We start from the raw sequence: 19,794 nt of genomic DNA, 5'->3' as shown, positions 1-19,794 counted from the left end.
ACACCAAGGTTCAAAGAGTTACATAATTTAGTTCTTTAAGATGTGTAACCTCTCCTCTTTAGGAAGTTATCAGTCTTAGCTAGGTTTCCGTATGATTGTGAAGCAGCGTCCTAGGCTAATTCTAATGCAACTTATGTCCGTATTGGTCAGACTTGGTCTGACAGTGGTCTGGAGGCAGATCTAGCCCTTCAATAACCCCTAATTTTACTCCTAAATCCTTTACAGTCTAAACTGTCCTAATGCTGTAGGTCGGAGGAGGCATCAGAAACTGGGAGAACCTCCTACCAGCTGACCAACCTTCTTGCATATAACGGACTAATGAACTCATTTAACGAGTATTTACTGCACTGTTACTGCCTACCATGTGCAGGAAGCGTGGCTGGGGGACGCTGAGGCCCAGGAACGAAGAGCATGGACTCGGGTCAGACTGCTTGAGTGTGAATCCAGGCTCCATCACTTAGGAGCAGCGTGACCTATTGAGGATCTACTATACTAGATACTAGATATTAATCTACTATACTAGATATTGCTAACCTCTTGGGTCCTCAGGTTTTTCACTTGTAAAGTAGAGATAAAGCACCTATGTCATGGGGTGGTGGGTAGTTGTGAGGTTTAAATAGGATTGTCTGTGTAAAAACCGTCAGGATCCAGATTCAGGAAACACATGGTTCGGGAGGGGAGGTAAGATGTGTGTGTAAATAACAACATACATTTAGAAAGTGATGGACGCCATGATGGTAGAAATCATGCATGGTGAAATTTAGAGGAAGGAAAGATTACTCCTAGGTGAGGAAATCAGAGAAGACTTCTTGCATAAAATAGCATTCAAGGAGCTTCCCTGGTGGCACAGTGGTTGAGAGTCCGCCTGCCGATGCAGGGGACACGGGTTCGTGCCCCGGTCTGGGAGGATCCCACATGCCACGGAGCGGCTGGGCCCGTGGGCCATGGCCGCTGATCCTGCGTGTCCGGAGCCTGTGCTCCGCAACGCGAGAGGCCACAACAGTGAGAGGCCCACATACCACAAAAAAAAAAAAAAAAAAAAAAAATAGCATTCAAGTTGATGATATTCACACTGACCAGTAGTAAACCTGTAAGTGGCAACCCTCTTGTCAACCAGTAAGTACCATCTAAAGTTTAAAACAGCACCAAGGGACTTCCCTGGTGGCACAGTGGTTAAGAATCCACCTGCCAATGCAGGGGACACGGGTTCGAGCCCTGGTCCAGGAAGATCCCACATGCCGCGGAGCAACTAAGCCCATGCGCCACAACTACTGAGCCCACACACCACAACTACTGAAGCCTGCATGCCTAGAGCCCGTGCTCTGCAACAAGAGAAGCCACTGCAATGAGAAGCCTGCGCACCGCAATGAAGAGTAGCCCCCGCTCGCCTCAACTAGAGAAAGCCCACGTGCAGCAATGAAGACCCAACACAGCAAAAAAAAAAAAAATTCATTTTTAAAAAAAGCACCAAGTAACCGAGCCCTGGAATACAGCATCATGAGGCTGGGTGCCCAGTGGGGATGATGATGTGCCTATGAGATCAGGAGAGGGTAACACATGTCCAACCCACAGGTTCTGCTTTGCAGGCGGCTCCACAGGGTCATTCTGACCCAGGCAAGGTTTCTCCTGCCCAGGTGACTTTAGTCTGGGAAACACTCCAAATTAATGACTGTTGGCAAGAGTTTATAAAGCACACACCATGAGACCTGAACAAAGGTATGGGAAAGGATATCAAAAAGAGAGAGAGAGGGGGGCTTCCCTGGTGGCGCAGTGGTTAAGAATCCTCCTGCCAACGCAGGGGACACAGGTTCAAGTCCTGGTCCGGGAAGATCCCACATGCCGCAGAGCAACTAAGCCCATGAGCCACAACTACTGAGCCCACGTGCCACAACTATGGAAGCCCGCATGCCTAGAGCCTGTGCTCTGCAACAAGAGAAGCCACTGCAATGAGAAGCCTGTGCACCACAACGAAGAGTAGCCCCTGCTCGCCACAACTAGAGAAAGCCTGTGTGCAGCAACAAAGACCCAAAGCAGCCAAAAATAAATAAATAAAATAAAATAAATAAATTTTTTAAAAAAATTTTTAAAAAGAGAGAGAGAGAAAGAGAAGAAGGAGAAGAAGAAGGAGGAAAAGAAAAATATGTGACCTCTGTTTCAGGGAGTTTATATGGTCTAGTTAGGAAGATAAGATTAACATACAAAATGGTTTTTATAACATTTATTGTTCTTTCTCCTGTTTAGAAAAGCAATACAATTTCACTGCAGAAAATTTAGAAAATTAAATAGAAGAAAAGCAAAACCATTCCAAATCTCATTACCCGAGATTAACCACAGTTAACAGCGTGAAGTGTGAAGTTTTCCAGCCCATCCTCCCCACCCTTGCAGACAGCACACTGTCCCTACCCTCACCTCACACTTGCTCATGGGAGGGGGTTCCTGGGGATCATAAATCCTCCCGTTTCCTCTTTCCCTTCTGGAGATGTCTGCCTGGGAATGTGATTTGGCTTAAAGCACAGAGAAGGGTTTTTTTTAAGCCTCTTCAGGCTCTCAATGTAGCCATCGATCAACGACAGCTCTGTGGAGGATGATTCCCAGGCAGATGGGCCTCTTGTAAGGTGAGGACAAAGGAAGTGGCTGCCACAGTTCTGCACCAAAACTCTAAGGCTATTCCCACTTGGGTCAGAAAGCATCGTGTTGTTTATGGGGAAATGGTTTCTTCTATAAGGCTGCTCCGGAGAGCACCGTACTGGAGAGTTAATATTAGTCGTGTGTGTGTGCGTGAGTGTGCTTGTGTGTGATTCTGGATGACTAGGAAGAAACCCTAATTCTGCATCTCTCAAGGGCAGTGAGAGCTTAAAAGGACGCAGGCCCACTTTGAGCGGACCTGCTTAAGGCAAGGCCCCCTGTGGTGGGCATCTAGACTACAGGTCCTCAGCCAGGAGCCCCACGCAGTGTCGGATGGTACTGCGCTTACAACTGAAATTAGCATTCAACGGGAAACCATCAGGAAATACCGTATATATGTTTTTTGGATTTTCAGCTTTTATTGAAAGAAAGAGAAAGAGAAAGAAAGAAAGAAGGGAGGGAAGGAAGGAGGGAAGGAGGGAAGGAAGGTCTGATAATCAAGGGCTCTTTTTTTTTAATTAAGGAAATTAGCCCTTTGGGTGTCATATTTTTTCCTGGTGTGCTGTCTTTTTAATTTTGGGGGGCTTTTAATTGTCATTTGTTTTTATTTCTGTGCAGGAATTTTAAATTATGTAGTCAAATTTATCAATCATTTCTTCTATGACTTCTGAATTTCGTATCTTGCTCAGAAAGGTTTTAGTCACCTGTATGAGCTTGAAAACCTGCCATAACAGAGTACCACAGACAGGGTGGCTTAAACAACAGAAATTTATTTCCTCTCAGTTCTGGAGGCTGGAGGTCCAAATCAAGGTGTCGTCAGGGTTGGTTTCTTCTGAGGCCTCTCTCCTTGGCTTTAGACAGCTGTCTTCTCCCTGTGTCTTCTCTCTGTGCCTGTCTGTGTCCTAATCTCTTCTTACATGGACACCAGTCATATCGGATTAGGGCCCACTGCTATGACCTTATTTTAAATTTAATTACCTTCCCTATCTCCAAAAACAGTCACATTCTGAGATACTGGGGGTTAGGACTTCAACATATGAATTTTGAGGGAACATAATTCAGCCCCTAACATCATCCAAGATTATTTCCCTAAATTGTCCAACTGTTTTACTTTTATGGTTTTATTTTTAACATCCAAATATTTGATCCATCTGGAATTTGTTTTGGTATAAGGAATGAGGTAGGGATCTAATTTTTTTCTAGATAGTAAGTTAAACGTTTCAACTCCATTTATTAATAATTTTACCCCCAAAATCTTGACATTCTACCTTTTTCTTTTTTTTTCTTTTTAAAAATTTATTTATTTTATTTTTGGCTGCGTTGGGTCTTTGTTGCTGTGCGCGGGGTTTCTCTAGTTGCGGCAAGTGGGGGCTACTCTTCGTTGCGGTGCGCGGGCTTCTCATTGCAGTGGCTTCTCTTGTTGTGGAGCACGGGCTCTAGGCACGTGAGCTCAGCAGTTGTGGCCCACAGGCTCTAGAGCACGGGCTCAGTAGTTGTGGCGCACGGGCTTAGTTGCTCTGTGGCATGTGGGATCTTCCCGGACCAGGGATTGAACCTGTGTCCCCTGCCTTGGCAGGCGGATTCTTAACCACTGCGCCAGCAGGGAAGCCCTGTACCTTTTTCTTATACACATTTCTCATGTATATTTGGGTCTATTTCTGGATACTATCTTATACCACTAATCTGTCAATTCCTGTGCCACTGGCAAACTTTTAGTTATGGTAATTTTATAATATATTTCAATCCTCTAGGGCTAATCTTACCCTGTTATTTTTCCTTTTCAGAATTTTATCACAATTTCTGCACGCTTACCTTTCAGCATTTACTTTAGCATTGCCTTGTCTAGCTCTAGAAAAGTTCTGATGGCATTTTTTGGAGGTCAAATATATAGATGAATTTAAGAAGACTTTACATGTTTGTATAATTGGGACTCTACATGTCAATATCATTTCTTAGCATTGTTTACCCTTTTGTACTGTTTGACTTTTTAACCATGTACATGTCTTATTTTTTGAGACCAGGCAAAAGCGTCTTTCCATTCAAATAAAAAACAGAAAAAGTAAAAGAATGCAGCAGAGGTAAACAGCGATTAGCAGAGATAAATTTATCTAAAGGAGCCATTTTGGAGCTCCTTAAATTCTCAACCCCACAATTACATCTTCTGTTTACGGTAAGTCTTGCTTTCTCACGGTTGGAGCAAACTAGAATCAGTAACGCATTTTGACACAGTCTGCACGCTGTACCAATGAGAAATGTTAGTTCTCCCCTCTGCCCCATCTCATCTGTGCAAATTCAAAAGAGACGCGCCTCTCTCGAAGGTTGTCCAGGCTGAGAGAGGCTGACGGTAGACGTAGCTGGTTTCCCCAACCCTCCCCGGCCACGGCCATCACTGCGTGACCACACCCAGGAGGGTCAGCTTCCCAGCGACAAAGAAGCTGCTCCAGGACCTCCTGCAGCCTCACCAGCGATCAGCTGCTCTTGTCACACGAGCTCCAGCGTCCTGCCTGCCCTACCGGCGCACAGTCCAGGCCCCGTGCGCCAGCGCCCCGGCCTATAGCGCAGGGAGAAGGTGAATCCGGGGCCACGCTTCTGAAGAGGCCGTTTCCAGCGTTGTTGCTTGGGTGCCAAGCGAAGGCCTGCTAGCTCTCCCCTTTTCTTCCTTGCTTCGTGCATTCCCGTTCCGCACATGTGTGGGAGGATCCTTTTGAAATGCAAGTCAGCACCGTGTCACTCCTGTGCTCACAGCCCTCCACTGACCTGCACCCTCGCCCAGAGTGAGAACCGAGTCCTCACAGTGGCCGACTTCTGGCTCCACGTGATGCGCCCGCCCACCCCAATGCCTGTGACCTCGCCTCCAGCTGCACTCCCTGCTCTTCACTCTCCTCCAACCACACTGGCCTCCTCGCTGTCCCCTTAGCGCCCGGAGCCCCCTCACCTCAGACGGCCCCACGGGCCAGTCCCGCACCTCCTTCAGATCTTTACGCAAATGTCACTGTCTCAGGGAGGCGTTTTCTGGTCACCCTACCTAACACTGTAAGCCCTGTGCTCCCCACCCCCGTTCCTGACTTTATTTTCCTTGCCAGAAACAACAGCATACTTAAGTTTCTTAATTAGCATCCGTCTCCCCTCACTAGAGTGTAGGCAGGGATCTTCGCCTGTTTGGTTGAGCGCTGTAGTCCCAGAGCCTAGCACAGTGCCTGCTGTAAAGGTGTTCACAGGCTCACAGACATCTGCTGAATGAATGAACCGGTGACGAATCCCTCTGGGCTGGCATCAAGGAGATCCACCATCTCCCATCTCCCCAGAGCCACCCAGGCTTTGGAGTCCCTGGCTCTGGCTCACAGAGTAAGAGCTTCATTTTCATGGAGCCATTTGACTGAGATCTGGGACACCTAGAGACACAGCTCCCCTTAGTTTTTCAAGGAAACTGCCTTGTTTGCAGAATGAATAATTAAGATCTCTTCAAAGATAAACCAAATCTAATTTTGCCTATAGTCCAACCTTCCTTGTTTAATAGGAAGGAAGCTCTGCCGGGCACGATGCATTTATTCATTGTGCATTTATTGTAATTTGAGGCATAGCTTTACTGAAATAAATCTGTTTTCTAGTTCCCTTAGTCAGGGGAGAGAGGGTGCTCAGATATTCATTTACTGAGTGCCAACTAGAGCCAGGATCTTATACGGCGCTGGAGATAACTCCCGCCTTCATGAAGCTCACGGTCTCCTGGGGAGACACACAATAAACTGACTAGTAAACATACAGTTACAAACTGGAAAAAGAACTATGAAGGTAACAGAGACAATACTGTGACAGATGATAATGGAGATGGACCCTCTTCGATACGGGGAAGGAAGGCCCGTCTGAGGAGAAAGTATTTAAGCTGAAATTTGAGGGTGAGAAGAGTCAGCCACGGCACACGCGGACACGGAGATCTGGTGTGTTCTCAGAGCTGACGGGAGGCCGAGGCAGCTGGAGCAAAGCGAACGACAAGAAGAAGGCCTCGAGGATGTTGAGGATGTTGGCAAGATGAGGCCAGACCGCGGATCCCCTTGCAGGTCTCTGTGCACCGTGCAACCACGGAGGAGTTATTAAGCGGGTGATGACCTAATCCAACTTGCTTCGTTACAAACTCACGCTGACTCTTGTATGAGTGTGGCAGCTACCAGCCAATGCAGCCACGGAGCACTTGAAACACGGCACATCAGAGCTGAGGTGCACTGTGAGTGTACAGTATACATGGTCTGGTGTATTTAAACGACATTAAAAATGTAACGTGCCTCACTAATAATTTTTATATTGATTACACATTGAAATGATATTTTGAATATATTAGGTTAACAGAATGTATGATTTAAATTAATTCCACCAGTTTTGTTTTGTTTTAGTTTAAAGTGGCTACTGGAAAAATTTTGATTACACACGTGGTCATATTCTATTTCTGTGGACACTGCTGCTCTTGCTGTTTACGAAAAACAGATTTGAGGGACTTCCCTAGTGGTCTGGTGGATAGGATTTGGTGCGTTCACGGCTGTGGTCCGGGTTCAATCCCTGGTGGGGGAACTGAGATCCCGCAAGCTGTGCGGTGTGGACAAAGAGAAAAAGAAAAGCAGATTTGCGAGGGAGCAATGGGGGAAGTGAGATGACCAGTGATGAGGCTCTTGCTGGAATTTAGAAACGATGGACTAGTTATCATGACGGCGAGGGTGTTAGCATGGAAAATGGAGAGAAGTATCAATAAATACATTTGAGGTCTGCTTTTTGGTGGTGATGGGGGGTGGATCTGTAGGATTTACTGATGAATCAAGGATGACTCCCACATTTCTGACTTGAGCAGCAGGTTACATGGAAGTGCTGTTACTGGGATGAGTAAAACCAGCAGAGGGGTGGGAAGGGAATCCCAAGCCCAGTGTTGGACATACTGAGATAGCCCCTCCCAAAGGAGGTGTCAAGCTGGCAGCTCTGAGGCCGGAGCTCAGAGGAGAGGTTTGGACTAGACTACAGAGAAAATTTTGAGCACATAAGAGGTACGTGGGGTTAGGAAGATGGTGTAGCGAAAAAGAGAAGAGGGCTGGAGCACGGGACCCCGGTGGGCCAGTTAGTTCATGCGCCATAAAGACAAGGGCCCCCAAAGGGAGCAAAGGAACAGAAACCTAAGAGGGACACAGGGGAGTCGTGGTGCCACCGAACAAAGGGAGCAGTCTGAGAAAGAGCGTTCCCAGCGCTGAGAACTAGCCGGAGAGTCCAACGGAGAAGCACCGACAGAGTCCACAGGTCCCGGCTACGTGGGGCCGGATCCAGCGCTGAACCCGACGAGCCACTTGTCGGCGCAGGAAGGGAGGGAGATGGTGGCAGACGGAGGGGCAGTCCGCGGTGAAGACTTAACCCTCCCAAGAGGTTTGGGTCGCGGAGGGCACCCGGAGAGAGAAGAAGAGTGCGGGGACGGTGATAGCCGGGTGGGATTAAGGACACGGGACGGGACAGGCATGAGCAAAGGGACATAGCCCTCCAGTGGTGGAGGAGAGGAGATGGGCCACGGGGGCAGGAAGCTCCAGCCTCAGGGCTCCTCCCTGCCTGCGGCGCTTTCAAGGCCTGGTTTCGATTTGTAATTTTGTGTTCTTTTTCTTAAAGAGGGCCCCCAAGCTACATAGACTGCGGGCTGCGCAAAGCCTGGCTCCTCTACAGCCCCGACCCCAGCGCGCAGGGACTGACTTTTGATAAGAGGAGAGACGGCCCAGGGTTTCTCGAACTTCAGTGATGACAATAAATGAAAAAAGCCTCAAGACATGAAACATTTTGTCAGAGGGACCCAGGAATTTGGGTCCCCAGCTTGAGAGTCACTGACGTGCTGGAGGCGTTCACTCACCGGACTCGGGACGGGAACCCGAGGCCAGGCTGGCTTCACGGAGTGTGGCCTGCGTGGCCTCAGAGGCTCAGAAGGACCCCGGCTCGGCGTAGCGGCCTGCTGTCACCACCTTCAAGTTCCTCATGGTATTTGAACAAGGGGCTGCACACTTCACTCTGTACTGGGCCCTGCACGTTATGCACGGGGCCCGGCCAAAGGTTGATATTTGACTTTTTGAAAATTGAGATACAATTCACATGCTGTAATCCCTGACCCAGTGGTACCTCCGTTTCCTCATCTTCAAGTCACCGGGATGAACGCCCTCTGAGGTGGGTGATGGGACAATGAATGTGGGCTCCGTGGGCTCCTCCGACCAGGTGACTCTTCCCACAGAGTAAGCCCTCGGCTGCGTCTGGGGCATCACTGCTCAGCGTGCCCTGGTTTCCCGCAGCTGAGGCTTTCTGTTCTCAACCCCACCGATGGGATTTTTTTCTTCGTTTTTCCACCAACAGCCTTTTCCAAATGAGGGTTAAATACATCGATCGCATCCTTCTCTCTCCCAAGCTGTCTCTGCTAGGGCTCGGGTCCATCAGTGACTGCCCCATGCAAGAGGTACAAGCAGATGCAGACGCAGGACTGGACTGGGCAGAGCTAGTGCTTTCCGTCCCCTTTCTCTATGAGGGGGCCTGAGACAACAGATCGGCAGTTAGCGAGGGAAGGAAAAAGAGAGGCAGGTCTGTTTCTGGCGTTTGCGGGGCTCAAGGCACAAATACAGACAAAGAAACACACTACAGAGTTAACATTTAAAGTTTAAAATTTAGGCTAACAAACTGTTAAAATCTTATATCCTTCTACTTTGACAAACATATTTTCATAACGCTGGCTTGGTTTAAATTTGGAGTTTTTGCTGGAACGTGACAGTGTGAAGTGAGCCGGCCTCCAGTCCGCTCCACGTCTCTCCCCATTCGTGGCTGAAAACGTTTTGGAGGCGATGGAGCAGTAGCCACAGAGGGACAGAAGGCACTGGGGACAGAGAACTTCCAAATCTTGCCCTTGAGCCAAGCTGGGCTGTGAGCACGTCCTGGTTTTATGATCATGATGGGGATTCAGTCCTCAGTATCGGGGAAGATGCAGGAAAGCTGGGGTCAGCTGAGGACAGTGCTCAGGTTCACGCCGTCACCCGCGCCCTGCACACCTTGGGGTTCGCTCCCCAGCCTCTCAAGGTCCTCTCCGTGAATGACTGCCCGGCAGTACCAGGTGCCTTCCCATGGGCTTGATGAGCACAGCAGAGGTGCACGTAGAGAAGGAAAGGCGCAGCAGGAGGTCTTGAAGGACAGGTCCCCAGACGCCGTGTTTTCCAGCCTTTCCGCAGCTGATCTCAGCCTGTGTCCTTGACAAGAACAGGATGAGGTGCTTGCTCTCACACAGGAGGTGCAGGAGTGGAGGGGCTAGACGCGGATGTCCACAGGAAGTCGTGGTGAGGAGAGCAGACCTCGGATGGATGTCTGAGGTCTCCCCCCCGAGAAGGATAAGCTTCAGCCTGATGTGAGGCCACCACGGTCACCAGCACGACGGTAAACGGAATTTAGCCGAGCACCTGGTAGCTGGCTTGCTTTCCAGCATTTATGTCAGAGAGATAATGAGCAGCAGGCGGAGCTGCCAGGTGGAAAGAACCTTCCTGAGAACAAAGACAAGACAGAAGAAAACGGAGTCCACAGACTCAGGGAGACAGCGGACGTGAGCAACCCATCTGATGACGGGGGACCCAGCCTTGCCAAAGATGAGAACTTGACCCACTTGGCTATAGGCCAAGAAACTGCTTCTCTGCTTTTTTTTTTTTTTTTCCCACGAGTAAGTTTAAATTGGTTTTCTGTCACTTGGGGATGAAAGCGTCCCAACTAATGCCTGGAGCAAGGCTCTGTAACGAGCGCGGCTGGAGAGCTGACATGAGTTGCTGGCACAGGGACGACCCTTCCAAATGTGAGTGTGGCATAAACTAGACACATCACTTTGTGTGTGTGTGTGTTTTTTGTGTTTTTTTTTTTTTTTTTTTTTTTTTTGCGGTACGCGGGCCTCTCACTGTTGTGGCCCCTCCTGTTGCAGAGCACAGGCACCGGACGCGCAGGCTCAGCAGCCATGGCGCACGGGCCCAGCCGCTCCGCGGCATGTGGGATCTTCCCGGACCGGGGCACGAACCCACATCCCCCGTATCGGCAGGCGGACTCCCAACCACTGCGCCACCAGGGAAGCCCTAGACACATCACTTTGAACAAGAACCGATCAACATTCTCCGGGGATCTGTATAAGCATGTGACCAGAAGAAGCCACTCCTTCTAACTCCACTCCTCTTAACTACCACCCAACTGCCATCACCACACTCTGTCCGTTCCCACAACATACACACACCAACCACTGCCTGAAATTCTCCAGTGTGGAGAGCAAAGAAGCAAAGAAAGCCATATATATGTCCACCAACCAACTGACAGTAAGACTGTTTTTGCTACTGACTCCCAGGGTAAAGGGCGTATTGTCGTAATGACATGATCACACACAAATACTTACTGAGTTCCTACTAGGTGTAAGGCATTAGGATAAATACTGTGGCCGGTTCAGGGAGTGGAAAACACTGGTCCTTCCTTCAAAGAGTTTATAAAGTTAATGGGGAGATAAAGCCTAAATAGTGTATATAGAAAGTCTAAAAAAAATACAAGCGTTTGGGAAACAGTTTGGCAGTGCCTAAAACAGTTAAACATGGAGTTACCATTTGATTCTACTCCTAGGTATATACCCAAGTTTTGTCCACACAAAACTTGTATATGAATGTTCTGTTCACATCAGTACTATTCACAATAGGCAACCCAACCCAACCCAAATGTCTCTCAACTGAGGAATGGATAAACAAAATGTGGTATATCCATACAATGGAATACTATTCAGCCATAACAAGGAATAAAGTATTATGGAACAATGAAAAATATATATCTAGTCTCTGTCCCTGGTTCCTGGCACACAGCTCCTAAAACCCTTGGAATTTCCTAATAGGAGAGTCTTTTGTTATGCATAACAAGCCCCTTTCAACCACACCTGAGTTTATGCTAATGAGTTGACTCTTGGTGGGCCCCTAGAAGGCTTCAGGTTGGGAGCTGGTTGCAAGAAAGACCAATCCATGATTAGAAAGTTGGACCTTTCAGCTCCATCCCCAACATCCAGAGAGGGAAGAGGGGCAGGAGATTGAGTTCAATCACCAATGGCTATAGATTTAATCAACCATGTAATGAAACTCCATAAAACCCCCTAAATAACGGGGCTCAGAGAGCTTCTGGGTTGGTGAACACATCAAAGTGCTGGGAGGGTGGTGTGCCCTGAGAAGCCTTCAGGCTCTGGGCCTCCCCTCACCATGCTTGGCCCCATGCACCTCTTCCGTTGCCTGGTGCTGAGCTGGAGCCTTTATAATAAACTGGTTACTCTAAGTGAAGTGCTTTCCTCAGTTCTGTGAGTCGGAGTCATTCTAGCGAATTATCAAACTTAAGGGGGGAGTGGTCATGGGAACCCCTGAATTTGTAGTTTCCTGGGCAGAAATGTGGGTAGCCTGAGCACCCCATTTGCAGTTGGTGTCTGAAGTGGGAGCAGTCTTGTGGGACTGAGCCCTTAATCTGTGGGGTCTGGGGCTCACTCCAGGAGTTAGTGGAAAAACTGAATTGAATTGTAGGGCACCCAGCTGGTGGCAAAGAATTGGCTGGTGTCAGGAAGAAAGAACTCAGAAGTACTGACACAGGCTACAACATGGATGAACCCTGAAGCCATTATGCTAAGTGAAAGAATCCAGACACAAAAGGTCACATATTGTATGATTCCATTAATATTAAATGTCCAGAATGGGCCAGTTTCTAGAGACAGAAAGCAGATAGTGGTCCGTGGGGACGTGGAGGAGGGGGGGAGTGACGGTTAGTGAATACGGGTTTCTGTTTGGAGTGATGAAAAGGTTTGGGCGTGAGATGGTGGGGATGATTGTACAACTTTGTGACTATACTGAAACCACTGAATTGTACACTTTAAAAACAAATTAGTAAATAAAACTTTGATTTAAAAAGCAAAAGAAAGGCATGTAACCCAGCTACACAGGAGAAGCTATCACACTGGCGGCCCTTGCACAAAACAATGCGCTGTGAGGAGCTATAATGACAGGCAGGAGAGATGACAGCTTCCGGTCAGCTGGAAGTGACTTCAGAATAGCTGATTCCGTAACGGTGGCTGTGCTCAGGCTACTGCTTTTGCTTAGCCTAATACAGAAACCAAGTATTTCCATCTTAACCACACAGCCAAATCCTTCCTTGCTGACTCCTAACATTTATTTTCTCATCTTATATCGCTGGTCACAAGAAATCATTTGTTATCTTTGACTAAAAAAAAAAAAAAAGAAGAAGAAGAGATATCAAAAGACTAAGGTTGCTGTATTAGCCTGTGTTCTTCCTGGAAAGCAAGGATTGCGACCAAGGCTTGAGTAAAAGCATTGGAGCTGGCGGGGGCTGGTGGGCAGTAATCGCATGGAACTGGGGAAAGGAGGGAAAACCGGTACAAAGGTGTGTTTTCATAAGGGTTGTTGTAGGAAACCGAGTCTCCGTCTCTTTAGGACTTTCTGAGGAGCCATGTTGAATGGCCTCAGAATTATCCACCCTAGATCGGGAAGGACTGGTTCTTGATCCCATTGGCCAAGGTTCTCCCCACAGGAAACTGACTCCCCTGCACTTCTGGGTTGTGAGTGTGTGAGTGCTGAGTGGATTCTGCAGGTATCCCTCACCTCAGTCTCTGAGTTCTGGGGCAGAATACAAGAACTGCACCCAAGAAAAGTTGGTGGTTTCTCCATGGGACTTACACCATTGGCTCCCCTAGGTCTCAGGACTTCAGATTTGGACTGGAGCTGCATCACCAGCTCTCCATGGCCTCCATCTTGCTGACAGCAGATTGTGAGTCTTCTCAGCCTGACACTGCATTAGAGGACATTGGATGCATGTAAAATCATGCCTAACGTAGATGCTTAACCTGACATTAAGAGAGTCATAATGAGCTGTGCAGCTACCGAGAGATCATAGGAGCCCCTTCCTTGGTCTCCTAGACTGTTCCTCTGGGGACAGCTAAGTATCATGTTGTGAGGACACTCAAGCAGCCCTACAGAGAAAACCTAAGAAGATCTGAGGCTTCCTGCCAACAGCCAGTACCAATTTTCTGAGAAGGTGTAGCTACAGAGAAGGTGTAGTCTAGGAAATAAGCCCTCACCAAACACTGTGAAAAATAAGTTTATGTAGTCCGTGAGAAAAAAAGTTGGGAGGCTGGAGCAAAAGGTAGACAATTAATAATTTTTAAAAAATTATAACACCTTAACTTTACACAGTGTTAATGTCAAATACATTTCAATTTAAAAATGCATACAAAGGGACTTCCCTGGTGGCACAGTGGTTAAGAATCCGCCTGCCAATGCAGGGGACACGGGTTCGATCCCTGGTCCAGGAGGATCCCACATGCCGTGGAGCAACTAAGCCCGTGTGCCACAACTACTGAGCCTGTGCCCTAGAGCCCAGGAGCCACAACTACTGAGCCCTCGTGCCACAACTACTGAAGCCCACACACCTAGAGCCCATGCTCCGCAACAAGAGAAGCCACCGCAATGAGAAGCTCGCGCACCACAACGAAGAGTAGCCCCTGCTCGCCGCAACTAGAGAAGGCCCGCGCACAGCAACGAAGACCCAACGCAGCCAAAAATGAATAAATAAAATTTTTTTAAATGTGTGAAAAAAAATATAGGCAATGAAAGTTAAGAGATCAATACGAGATGGAATTGTTTCTGGCTGAAGAAGTAGGGAATCATGAAAGAGGCAAAGCTTAGACTTGTAATATTAACATAGCTCCATATAATATCTGGTTTCATTATTGTATTTACTTAAATACATTTTGTTTATATACTGCTTACAATTTAAGTAATTCTCACTTTCCTTATCTTAGCAGGAAACTTAAAAACATGTAAACATAAAAGAAAATAAGACTGGGGAAAGATAGTCTTTTCAACAAATGGTGCTGGGAAAACTAGACATTCACATGCATGAAGTTGGATCCTTACTTCACACCATACACAAAAACTAACTTGAAATGGATGAAAGACCTAAACATATGTACTAAAACTATAATGCTCTTAGAAGAAAACACAGGGAAATTTTTCATGACATTGGATTCAGCAATGATTTGGCACCTGACAACAAAAGTACAGGCGAGAAAAGAAAAAGTAAATAAATTGGACTTGATCAAAATTCAAAACATTTGTGCATCCAAGAATACTACCAAGAGAGTGAAAAGACAGCTTATAGAATGGGGGAAAATATTTGCAAATCATATATCAGATAAGGAATTAGTATCCAGAATGTACAAAGAATTCCTACATTTCAATAACCAAAAAAAACACACTACTCAATACAAAACTGGGCAAAAGACTTGCATAGACATCTCTTCAAAGCAGATATTCAGATGGGCAATAAGCACATAAAAAGATGCTCAACATCACCAGTCATTAGGAAAAAGCAAATCACGACCACAATGAGATACCATTTCACATCCATTAGAATGGCTATTATACATATTTTTTTAAAAAAACGCAAGTGACAAATGTTGGTAAGGATGTGGAGAAATTGAAACCCTAGTGCACTGCTGATGGGAATGTAAAATAGTGCATCCACTATGGAAAACAGTTTGACAGTTCCTCAAAAGCTAAACATAGTATTACCGTATGATCTAGCAATTCCGCTTCTGGGTATATACCCAAAGGAATTGAAAGCAGGAACTGAGATATTTTACACCCATGTCCATAGAAGAATCATTCACCACAGTCAAAAGGTAGACACAACCACAAGTTCCAAGGATGAATGGATAAAAAAAAAAGTGGTCCATCCACGCACTGGAATATTATTCAGTCCTAAAAAGGAAGGAAATTCTGACGCACGCTACAACATGGTTGCACCTTGAAGACATTATACTATGTGAACTAAGACAGACACAAAAGAACAAATACCGTATGATTCTGCTTATAGGAGGTACCTAGAATAGGCACATTCATAGGGACAGAAAGCAGATCCAAGGTTACCAAGGTCTGGGGCGGGAGGTGTGTGGTTACTGTTTAGTGGGTACAGAGTTTCTGCACGGGGTCACAAACAAGTTTCGGAAACAGATATTGGTGATGGTTGCACAACACTGTGAGTGTAATTAATTACCACTGAATTACACATTAAAAATGGTTAAAATGGTCAATTTTATATTACGTGTATTTTACCACAATAAAAAAAAAGTGCCAAAAGGAAGGAAGGAAGAGAGGGAGGGAGGGAGGGAGGGAGGAAGGAACAGAATGACGTCGAAAGTTCTTCAAAGGGACCCCTTCAGCAACATCCAGGGCAAACTGGTAACGTCTTAAATTAATAAAACAATTTTTAGGGGCCTCTGGAATAGGCAATAAGGCAAACTGGATGAGCAGGACAGGTGACTGTCACCTGTGTGTCAAGTGGGGCATCTATAGCTGCCGTGCCTGGTAGTGACAACGCTTTGAGAAAAGCAGCTTCAGGTTGGGCGGTTGGCTAGGGTCACTCTGAAATCGAACCCCTTCGAGGTGGAGCTTTCCTCGTGGCCTCTCTGTTTGGATGCTCTTTTGTTGCAATGAGCCAAGACCAAGGCCAGATCCCCGCCTGGCAGCCAGGATTCAGGAGTGTCTCTTCAGCTTCTGCCACCCGCTGCGATTGATCCTGCTGTGCTATCTTTGCTTTTAAAACGTCAGTCTTTGAGCCCTTCTAGGCACTTTTTGCCAGAGGTGCTGAATGGGCTTCAGAACCGTTGTTCTTGCTCTTCCTGTTTCGCACCTGCTGTTGTGACTGCCCTCCGAGAGTCACAGCAAATGGGCCTTCCTTGCAGTTTCCTTTGACCGGGGCGTACGACCTGCTCCAGCTGGTGTGCGGCCAGGAATCCAGGCGTTCTCTCCACGCTCTTCCGCATTCTGCCTTCAGACTCTCTTTGTTGGACACAAGAAGTGTCTGTCCTCACAGCCACCGTGGTGGGCATTCCTGCATGTGGCACTATTTCCCCTGAGAACTTCCTGCTCGCTCTCTTCCGTGATCCTTCAAGGCTTTGTCTTTCGTATCCTGTGGGGGGATTTAGCTCTCTCTTTCAAAGGCTTACACTGGGCAGCATCAGATCTATGACTATTTTCAGAGAACTGTGTACATGGGAAAAAGTCTGAGAAACGTTCTCTTAAATGCTCTCTTGATGAAATTTAATTTTGACATTTTGCCAATTGTGGTAAAATACACCAAACATAAAATTTACCATCTTAAGCATTGTTTTTGTTTTTGTTTTTTTGTTTTTGCGGTATGCGGGCCTCTCACTGTTGTGGCCTCTCCCGTTGCAGAGCACAGGCTCCGGATGCGTAGGCTCAGCGGCCATGGCTTATGGGCCCAGCCGCTCCGTGGCATGTGGGATCTTCCCAGACCGGGGCACGAACCCGTCCCCTGCAACGGCAGGTGGACTCTCAACCACTGCGCCACCAGGGAAGCCCCATCTTAAGCATTTTTAAGTGTGCAGTTCAGTAGTGTTGAGTATATTCACATTTTTGTGCAACCAACCCCCAGAACCCTTTTCGTCTTGTAAAACTGAAACTCTGTCCCAATTAAACAGAAACTCCTCTTCCCCCTCCTCCACCCAGCCCCTGGTACCACCACTCTAACTTTCAGTCTCTGTGAATCTGACTAGTCTGTGCCTCATATAAGTGGAATCGTGCAATATTTGTCTTTTGGTGTCTGGCTTATTTCATTTAGCATAACGCTTTCAAGGTTCATCCACGTTGTAGCATGTGTAAGAATCTCCTTCCTTTTTAAGGCTGAATAATATTCCATTGTGCATATACACCACATTTTGCTTATCTATTCATCCGTTGATGGATTTTGGGTTGTTTCCACCTTTTGGCTGTCATGAACAACGCTGCTATGAACACGGTTGTATAAATCCTTTTCATTGCTTTTGGGTATATACCCAGAAGCAGGATTGCTGGATCATATGGTAATTCTATTTTTAATTTTTTTTAGGAACTGCTATACTGTTACATAAAAGTTTTAGAGGATAACAAAGTCACCCAGAAGTGATCAATGGAGGAGACTGGATTAAAGTAATGCAAGATGATATCTTTGGCATCTTTAAAATTCATCATCAATATTTTCTTTGTCCTTGGCTTTTCCTTAGACCCGTCTCTTGCCTTTCATTTTAGCCTACGGAGTGAAGATGGTACAGTTCTCTGAGTACCCGAGGCCTCTGGTAACAGTCTCAGTTTGTTGGAGAGTGCCTTTGGGATCCACAGCAGAGGAGGAAGGAGGAGTGAGTAGAAGGAGGAGTTGAGCTGCCATGCAGGCGTGATGGCCGGTGTGACGGCAGCCTCACCCAGCCCCACAGGGAGCTCAGGCTCCAGAATGGCTCATCATGTAATCCCATGTCGGGCTGAAACAGCGGAGTCTTTATCCCTCGTTGGTCACTGAATATGGGCTGCCTTGGGAAGGACACAATGTTGAGCTAGGGAACCCTTTGCAGCTGAGACGGGTTCTGGAGCCAGCAGCTGTCAGCCACATTCCAGCAGCTGGGGCCACACGTCCATCCTTGAAGGGGAGTTGTGCAGTAGATCACCATGTCCACCACAGCAGTTTCTGGGAAAGACCACTGAGGAAAGCTTCAGAAGTACAGAAGGTCATGGTCCACAGGCACCAGCAGGAATGTGGCCATGCTACCATGTGATATCACTTATATGTGGAATCTAAAATATGACACAAATGAACTTATCTATAAAACAGACCCACAGACATAGAGAACAGACTTGTGCTTGCCAAGCAGGGAGTGAAGGGGTTGGAGGAGGGAAGGATTGGGAGTTTGGGATTAGCAGATGAAAACTATTATACATAGAATGGATAAAAAACAAGGTCTTACTGTATAGCACAGGGAACTATGTTCAATATCCTGTGATAAACCATAATGGAAAAGAATATGAAAAAGAATGAATATATATATGTATAACTGAATCACTCTGCTGTGCAGAAGAAATTAATGCAACATTGTAAATCAACTATGCTTCAATAAAAATACATTTTTGAAAATGTGGCCGTGTTAGTACAAAGCAGGTCATTCGCTGTGAGTAGGAGGGTCTGTGTGTGGTGGTGAAGAGCACAGACCACCTGGGTGGGAATCCTTGGTTCTGTCCTTCCCAGCTGGGTGACCTTGGTCAGGTTATTAACATCCCTGTGCTTTAGTTTCCTCCTGTGACGAGGGGTCATACTAGAATCTGTCTCATATAAGCGCTTACCATCGTGTCACACCCATAACAAGCACCGTATGTGTAACTGTTTTCACAGATATACGGAGTTTCATGAAAGCTCTGAAAGAAGATAGGGGCTTTAGAACCTATAGAATCTGCGGTAAACTGGAAGGAAGGTGAGGATTCAGAGAGCTAGGTGCAAAGTGAGCAATGAAAATGAACAAGGCAGGGACTTCCCTGGTGGTGCAGTGGTTAAGAATCTGCCTGCCACTGCAGGGGACACAGGTTCGAGCCGTGGTCCGGGAAGATCCCACATGCTGCGGAGCAACTAAGCCCGAGAGCCACAACTACTGAGCCTGCGCTCTAGAGCCCGCCAGCCACAACTACTAAAGCCTACGTGCCACAACTACCGAAGCCCGTGCGCCTAGAGCCCGTGCTCTGCAACCAGAGGCCACCACAATGAGAAGCCTGTGCACTGCAATGAAGAGTAGCCCCTGCTCACCACAACTAGAGAAAGCCCGCGCGCAGCAACAAAGACCCAATGCAGCCAAAAATTAATTAATTAATTTTAAAAAATGAACAAGGCAGCACAGCACTAATGAGAAATGAGACACACAGAGAAAATAACAAAAATGCCTGGGAAAAGACTGTCCAAGTGAACCTGAAAATCAAAGGGCAACAAATTAAACAATTTGAAAACAAAAACACGACAGGGAGTTGGTTCTCTGAATATTTAAAGGATGTTACTTGTAGCAAAATTGTGACTCCCACTCCCTTTCCTCTTTCCAGTCGCCCCAATACTTTTCATCTTCCTCCTCAACACTCAACCCCTAGTGATCCATCCCAGGAACTGCCCCTGTAGGCACATCTACTACAAGCACAAATGTAGCAGGACGTGGATGCTGCCATGAAGCAGGTTAAGAAGATGACACAAGACCGATACACAATGTGTAAAAAAGTCAAAATATTTCAAGCTAGAACATAAAGCAAAACAAAAGAAAAAAAAATG

The 19,794-nt window shown here is 46.8% G+C and overlaps 1 long non-coding RNA gene across 3 annotated transcripts in view; it reads right to left on the bottom strand.

Annotated features, from left to right (window-relative positions):
- Nucleotides 1-19,794, bottom strand: part of LOC115840958 (uncharacterized) — a 125,278-nt gene that overhangs the window by 16,844 nt on the left and 88,640 nt on the right. The gene's annotated exons all lie outside the window — the stretch shown is intronic.

Source organism: Globicephala melas, chromosome 10 (assembly GCF_963455315.2).
Source record: "Globicephala melas chromosome 10, mGloMel1.2, whole genome shotgun sequence".
Classification (NCBI taxonomy): Eukaryota; Metazoa; Chordata; class Mammalia; order Artiodactyla; family Delphinidae; genus Globicephala; species Globicephala melas.
Note: the sequence above shows the minus strand (reverse complement) of the source record. Positions and strands in the feature narration are given on the sequence as shown.